The sequence below is a fragment of the Cicer arietinum genome, chromosome 2 (genome assembly GCF_000331145.2).
Source record: "Cicer arietinum cultivar CDC Frontier isolate Library 1 chromosome 2, Cicar.CDCFrontier_v2.0, whole genome shotgun sequence".
Classification (NCBI taxonomy): domain Eukaryota; kingdom Viridiplantae; phylum Streptophyta; class Magnoliopsida; order Fabales; family Fabaceae; genus Cicer; species Cicer arietinum.
Window position 1 is genome coordinate 26,923,787 of NC_021161.2, and position 9,036 is coordinate 26,932,822.

A 9,036-nucleotide genomic window follows, 5' to 3' on the forward strand; every position below is an offset into this window, starting at 1 on the left:
TTGCAAGGAGCCAATTTTTAAATTGTTGTATAAAGACCATAAGGTTGAATAGAATGAGAATTATCATAAAGCTTTCAAGATGATTACGCATTACTTGTTAAAACCTCCAATTTTGGTGCCTCCGGTTCTTGGAAAATCGCTTGAGGAGTCGATGAGTTATGTACTAGGGCAACATGATGAATTTGATAAGAAGGAACACACCATTTATCATTTGAGAAAGAAGTTTACTAGTTGTGAAACAAGGTATTCATTGCTAAAACAAACATATTGTGCATTAGCATGGGCTACTAGACGATTGAGACGATACATGTTATGCCATACAACTTGGTTGGTGTCTAAAATGGACTCAATTAAGTACATTTTTTAAAAACCTGCTCTTACTAGAATGCTTGCTCGTTGGCATATGGTGTTATCAGAATATGACCTGGTGTATGTCACACAGAAGGCTATCAAAGGAACTGCATTGGTATAGTATTTGGCTCATCAACCTGTAGAAGATTATCAATCAATGAAGTTTGAGTCCCCTTATGAAGACATAATGTCTTTATTTGAAGAAAAAAAATTCTAATAAAGAAGAATGAACTTTTGTATTTGATGGTGCTTCTAATGCATTAGGGCATGGACTTGGAGCCATTTTGATTTTCCAAAGAATCAGTTGAATTCGTTTACCGCTAGGTTGTGTTTTGACTGCACAAAAAATATGGCAGAATATAAGGCATGTACCATGAGCATCGAAGCATCCATTGATTTGAAAGTAAGAATGCTTGAGGTATATGGAGACTTAGCCTTTGTCATTCATCAAATAAGAGGCAAATGGGAAACTTGATATGTGAAATTGATTCTCTATCATACACATATTAAGAAGTTGATACAAAATTTTAGGAAAATCATTTTCAATCATATTCCTCGAGAAGATAACCAGTTGGTTGACGTGTTGGCCACATTTTCGTCAATGTTCAAAATAAACAATGATCAAGATTTTCCAATCATTAAAATTAAAAAAGAGACAAACCAATATATTGTCTAGCGATAGAAGGAGAGCCTGATGGCAAACCATGGTTTCATGATATCAAAACCTATGTTAAGAACAAGGAATATCCATGGGTATTTCATAGAATGAAAAAGAGGTTATAAGGAGGTTGTCAATGAATTTCTTCTTAAATGGTGATGTGCTTTATAAGAGGAACCATAATAAGGTGTCTCTTTGATGTGTTGATAAAATTGAAGTAAAGAAAATCATTCAAGAGATTCATGAAGGTTCTTTTGGAACACATGTGAATGGACATGCAATGGCAAGAAAAATCTTAATTACATAAAGAAATGTTAAAAATGTCAAGTCTATGCTGATAAAGTACATGTATCGCCAACCTCTTTGAATGTTATGACATCACCATGGCCATTTTCAATGTGGGGAATGGATGTTATAAGACTCATTGAGCCTAAGGCTTCAAATGGACACCGATTTATCCTATTCACTATTGAGTATTTCACAAAGCATGTCGAAGTTTCTTCTTATGTCAATGTGACGAGTAGCGTAGTTATCAAAATCAGCAAAATATAATTAATTTGTTGGTATGGATTGCCAAATAAAATTATCACGAATAACGCGACCAATCTGAACAACAAAATGATGAAGGAGTTGTGTGATAGTTTCAAAGTTTAGCACCATATCGTCTGAATATGAATGGGGTTATAGAGGCAGCAACTAAGAATATCAAAAAAATCATACAAAAGATAGTAGAGACATATAAAGATTGGAATGAAATGTTTCCCTTTGCATTACATGGTTATAGAACCTCTGTTTTCACCTCAACATGAGCAACTCCTTTCTCATTGGTGTATGGAATAGAAATAGTACTTCCCATTGAAGTTGAAATTCCCTCATTTAGGATCTTGATGGAAACAAAACTAGAAGAGGAATGACAATCACGGTTTGACCAATTGAATCTCATTGAAGAAAAAAGAATGATAGGTTTGTGTCATGGTCAATTATATATAAAAAAAAAAAGACTTAAAAAGGCCTACGAGAAAAAAGGTTTGTCCTCGAGAGTTTCAAGAAAGGGGATTTAGAAGTTAAAGAAAATATTGTCCATTAAAAAAAGATTCTCGTGGAAAATAGACCCCAAATTACGAAGGACCATATGTTGTGAAAAAGACTTTCTTTGGAGGAGCTCTAATAATCACAAGAATGGATGGAGAAGAAGTTACCCTCTAAGTAAATTCAGATGCAGACAAAAGATATTATGCTTGAACAAAAACAAAAAAACAATAATTGAGAAATGGGCTCATTAGGTTGAAAATATGAAAATGAGACCTAGACAAAAATTAGAACATCCCGATGGACTAAAAACTTGAAAGAGCGGTCTAAGCAAAAGTTAGGGATAAAGAAAAACTATAAGAAGTTCAAGGTTTACAAAGTTGAGACGACTCTAATTGGGGCAATCTTTATTCTTGAAAGTTGAGAAATAGGAGTTTTAAATTACAAAAAGTGTCTAGTACTTGTTATCTTGAAATTAAAGCTAAACACAAACATTCCTACATTGGTACCTCATACATAATATTTTGTTTCTTATTCTTTTTGTATTTGTTTCACATTTTACAAATGTGACAATACACTTTCATGTGTTGACATTCTATGTATGCGCTACACCTCTTTGAAAAGTAATACATTTTTTTTGTTATTGATTGTTTTAGCGTTTCAAAATGTACTTTATGACAATTAATTTTATAATTTGAAATGTGTGAAATTTTTTTTTTAATATTTTGACACGGAAAATATATACGGGAAACCCAATAAAATTATTAAGATATATGAGCGTGTAAGAAGAAGGGAGAGTAATCATTTTAAACAAATGACTTTGTTTCAATAGTTCACATTGGGAAAAATGTCACACAAGTTGTACCAAAGTCATCATGCAAAAACAATTATCTTCATTTATCTATTGACTCTTATTAGAGTATAAGATCATAAAGATCAGAGAACTAAAATAAATGAACAAGAATTTATCTACAATGCATAACGCACAAAAATCATGCATATTGCATTCATACTTTACATATACTCATGCATGATCCATGAATCTTTATTCATAATTTACATATACTCAACAACATTGTGCAACCATGTATTATACATTTATCTATAATTTATAACACAACATGCATAATGCATAACACACATGAGTCATGCATATCTTATATTTATACTTTACTTATATTCAACAACCTTGTGTTACATTTTTCATTATCAATATACACATCAGTAACAAATCTGGAGACGATCATTCTTTTATTAATGTCGATCTACGCATCAACAATCAATTCGAAAACAATCATTTATACATTTTTTTCAATCTACGTATTGGTAATCAATTCGAAAATTATCATTTATTCATTCATGTTGATCTATACATCGGAAACCAACTTGAAGAAGATCATTTTTTCATTCATGTCAATATGTGCATCGATAACCAATTTTAACACAATCATTTTTTTTCATGCATTACACCAGCTCTTGTATTAAGAATTAATCTAATTTCACAATTTATTTAGAAAAAATTTAGGTCCGTATACATAGTTATCTTTTACAAAGATAGTATTATTCATATTTTTTAGTAAAACATAATTAAATAAGGACAATTGTAGTATCTAAATTTTGTTCGGCCAATTAAAAATAATTCCAAAAAAATAAGTAAGAATATGTTTGATAAACATTTTGCACTTATTATTATTAAATCTAAAACCTGTCATTTTATAAATCTGATCCAACTTTGAGTCCATATTTATATGGGTTTTCGTTAAATTATATTTAGCATAAAAAATAAAACAAAAACAAAAACAAAAAAGAAGTGTTTCTTTTTGCTTTTCTTGCTACTTTCATCACGTCTTCCCTTGCTGCTTTCTTTTTCTCATTTGTTTCTTTTTTCTTTGTTTTCTTAATTTTTCCTGTAAGCCACCTTTTTCCTAATTATATGAAAATTGTTTAATTTTTGCACACACACATTCATCATTTAAGCCTATAAATCACCAAAGGGGAGTTTATTTTACTAAAGATATAAATAAGAAAGAAATAAAGAGTGTGAGAACTAGAAGAGAAATAACATAATAAAGGAAGAATAAAATACAAGATACAAACAAGGATTCTTTTAAATATTAATATTCTATATATATAATTTCTTTTTGCTATCACATTCAACATACATACAAATAAAAAAAATTATGAATGATCTTCAAACCTTGTGTCGTCGTGCTTTTTTTTTTCTCTCACAATCTTCAACATTAGAAACTATTAACTCAAAACAAATAAATAAGAATGAAAATATCATAGAAAAATTAACAATAAATCAAAAGGAAAACAAACAAAAAGTAAAACAAAATAAAAAGAGGAAGGAGGGGAGTTGTTGTTGTTGTTGTTGTCGTTGTCGTTGTCATAGCGTTTCCTCATTGCTTTTTCCTTTCCTTTCCTATCCTCTATCTTTTCCTTTATTTATTTTTTCTTTCCTTTCTAATGCCTTTTCAATTTCTTTCCTATGATCATATGCCTTTTCCTTTATTTTTTTCTTCTCACTTTCTTCTCTTTCTTTTTCCTCTTTTTCTCTATGTTGGTTTATGCGGTCGGCTCATCTATTTTGTTTTTCTTTTGCTTTTCTATTTAGAATTTGGTTACTATGTCCTTATATATGTAATTTTTTCTTTGTGATAGTTGTACTACAAGGAAGTTTAGATTCCAAGCCCAACTATTTTTTTTTAACTCTATAGTCCAATATTTTTTTCCTCTCTTTGATAGATCTAATCTTTTTATTTTCAAAATATTATGTTTAATCAACTTATAATAAATATCAAATCTTATATAAAATAAATAAATCTTTTATTAAAGGTTAACTAGATGTTACATTATTTTTATCTTTGAGTTGTCAGGATACAAGTTGTACATCTTGATATCTAAAACTCGTTTTCATAAATAAATTAATTTGAAATCAACTTTTGAATTTGATTAATTAGATATGATATTTTTTTTAACTTTTGTGCAACTTTGTGGTTTTAAAACTCATTTTTTATAACTGAAAATTATAAAAAATATTCTTAAACGGGTAAACTAGATTGGACATCTGTTTAATCCTTGAATATTTTAGACATAAGTTGTACAACTTGATATTCTTAAAACCCGCATTTCAAAATAACTATTCAAATTAAACAAACTCTTTTTTTTTATTTATCAAAACATCTTTTTATCAACAAAATAAACAAAATCTCGTTAAAAACAATCAAGATATCCGCATTTTCTACCAAAGAACATATGTAGCTTTGATTTCTCCATCACACCGGGAGATATGTAGGAACAAGATTGCACTTTTGTCAATCATAATAATAAAAAATTATTTTTCTTCCCTATATTTTAAATACAATTTTATCTTTAGATTATTTAAAAAAAAATTACATTTGTATTTTAAAAAGATGAAATAAATTTAGGCTAAATACCACTTGTGATCCCTTAACTTAATTTCAGTTAACGTTTTAGTCCTTTATCTTTTTTTTTTTTTTTCCAGATTTGGTCATTTATTTTAATTTTAAGTGACAATTAGATCTTTTATGTTTTAAAAGGTCAACAATGTTATCCTTTTTTTTACAAAAAATCATCAAAATTTTCAAACAAAATCCATAAGATTAACTATATTTTGTAATATAAAACAAATTTAATCAAATTCATAACTCAAATCTTCAAATAAACTTATATTTGTCATTCTTTATTTGATGTTGTTGGAGATGAAAATATGAGTCTATTTAAAGATTTAAGTTATGAATTTGATGAAATTACATTTTATTGAGGATGATAATTAGTTTTATGAGTTTTGTTTGAAATTTTTTTATGAATTATTTGAATTGTTGCAAAAAATAAGGATAATATTGTTGACATTTTAAAATATAAAATATCAAATTGTCACTTAAAATTAAAATAAAGGACCAAATCGGGAAAAAAAAAAAGATAAATGACTAAAACGTTAACTGAAATTAAGTTAAGGGACCACGGGTGGTATTTAGCCATAAAGTTATATAAGTTAACTTAATTTTGCACAACTAATTATAGGTAACCGTATTTTAACGGATGTCATAGGGTGCTAATACTTCCCTACGCATAATTGACTCCCAAAACCAAAATTTAGTTTCAAAGACAATTTTTCTGTTTTTTAAAAGTTTTCTAATATTTTCCCTATTTCAAAATAAATTTTGATGGGGACTCCATTGAATTCTAGAAAACTCAAAATTTTAGGCCTCGACAACGAGAGAAAAAGAAAAAAAAATGATTTCTAACCATGGATTGGCAAGACGATCAAGGATAAGGAAGTAGAAACAACAAGAGGATTTGAGCGATCAAGCTAACAAATTTCATATCGCGAACAAGAGGTTGTTGGAGAGTATAAAGATTAAGAAGGAAGTGTGCATTGAAATAGAAGTCTCTAATGATGTCCTCAAAGCTCAAACTGTGGAATTGTTATATATAAAATTAAGTTGTTCGATTTCGAAGATAAAATAGGTTCGAGCAGAAGATAAACATGAAATTTTTTTGTGCAAAGATGCAATTTGAATACTCAATGAGATAATAAAAGAAAGAGACAAAAACTCGAATCATAGATGATAGTTGTACAACAAGCGTACTAAATTGTTGCAATTAATAATAAAACGATAAGAATTAGTGTCGAACTCAACGATTATGTTATATTATCAAATTATACTTAATTACTAAAATTGAATAAAAAATTTCTCAATTGATTGAATAATTATCAAACTAACAAGAGTGATCAAACAATAACAGGCATCAAGCACATAGATAGGAAATAATTCAATAAACTCATTCAAATAATCAGAAATCAAATCATATATTCAAGGGTTTTATCAAGTTCTACTCATCTTTAGTAAATAGTTTACTCATAAGAAAGGAACAAAAGATAAAGATTAAAGAAGAATAACAAGATTATTCGTGAATGATCCTTGATAAAACTCCTTCAATGGTGTTAGAACCATCCTCCTCTGAGTTCTTTACTAAGATACAAGTCTCCACGCTTCAAAATAATCAAAAAGATATTTAAACTTGTGTCTAATGGCCAACACTGATTCAGATTCAGATTCAAACAGCAATGTAAGTACTACCTCTAATCCCTCTTATGAAGAATTGCATGATGCTTTCAATGAATTGCATGATGAACATATTAAGGTAGTCAAACAATTGATTTGCACTAAGAAAATGTTAGAAAAACAATGCATGATGTATGAAGAAATTAAAAAAGATCATAAGTTGCTTGAAGACATGAATGAACTATTGAAAAAGGAAGCACATGATAAACTCACTAGCTTTACTGAACTTGAAAGAAAGGTTGAATCACTAAAATTTGATTTAGCAAAATTTACAAATGGTAGAAACAACCTGAATGTTCTTCTTGGCAACCAAAAGAATGCTAATGAAAAATCTGGAATTGGCTATAGACCAAATAGGAATGTTCAAAAGAATCATAAATTTGTTAGATCAAAGTCAATTCATGATGTTTTCAGTAAACCAACTCACAGTACATTCTCTACTGTTTCATGCCATTTTTGTTGCAAAAAAATGACATATATCATCTAATTGTAAACTGAAAAAGCTTGCTAACAAGGGATGGAAACAAGTTTGGAGAGTAAAGAAACCTGTGATTGAGACTAACCCTCAAGGACCCAATCTAAATTGGGTACCTAAAACCAAAGTCTGAATTTTGTTTTGCAGATCTGCTTGACATCCAAAACTCACTCATGGTATCTAGACAGTGGATGTTCCAAGCATATGACTGGAGACAAATCAAAATTTATATCTCTTAATTTAAAAGATGGAGGATATGTAAAGTATGGTGACAACAACAAAGGCAAAATACTTGGTGCTGGAAACATAGGGAGTGAATCAACAACGGTAATCAAGGATGTTCTCTATGTAAAAGGTTTGAAACACAACCTGCTTAACATTAGTCAGCTTTGCGATAAAGGCTACCAGGTATATTTTACATCACATACTTGTATACTTGAGCACAAGGAAGATGATAGCATAAAATTGGTAGGTGAAAGGGTAAATAATATATATATGATTGATCTTGACTCTTTGCCTGCAAATAATGTTTGTTGTTTGTTATCTAAATCTGATGAAGATTGGTTGTGGCATAAGAGAATAGCTCACATACATGTAAACCATCTTAACAAACTAGTTAGCAAACAACTAGTGCTAGGTCTTCCAAACAGAAAGTTTACTAAGGACAAATTATGTGACTCTTGTGAGAAAAGTAAATTGGTCAAGTCTTCTTTCCCATCAATAGACTTAGTACAAACTGATAGAGTTCTACAATTGATCCACATGGATCTATTTGGTCCCTCTCAAGTAAAAAGTTTTGGAGGAAATTTTTATGGCTATGTTTTAGTTGATGATTTCTCTAGATATACATGGACTTATTTTCTGTCTCACAAAAGTGATACCTTCTCAATTTTCAAAAAATTTGCAAATCAAGTTCAAAATGAGAAGAATCAGAAAATAGTTTCCATTAAGAGTGATCATGGTGGAGAATTTCAAAATGAGTCTTTTGATAATTACTGTGATCAAAATAGAATTCACCATATTTACTCAGCCCCAAGAACTCCACAATAGAATGGAGTTGTAAAAAGGAAGAATAGAGCTCTAGAAGAACAATGATTAATGACTCTAAGCTTCCAAAATACTTTTGGGCTGATGCAATAAACACAACTACTCATGTGATGAATAGAGTTCTAATAAGGCATATCCTTAGAAAAACACCCTATGAACTATACAAAGGTAGAAAACCAAATAATGCAAGTGTTTTGTATTGAATAATGGAAAAAAGCATCTAGGGAAATTTGAATCTAAGGTAGATGAAGGAATTTTTCTAGGATATTCACAATCCAGTAAGGCCTATAGGATCTACAATAAAAGAACTAAAACTATAGAGGAATCTGTTCATGTAAAATTTGATGAAATGTTTACCAAAAACTTGAACAGTACCCCTCTTA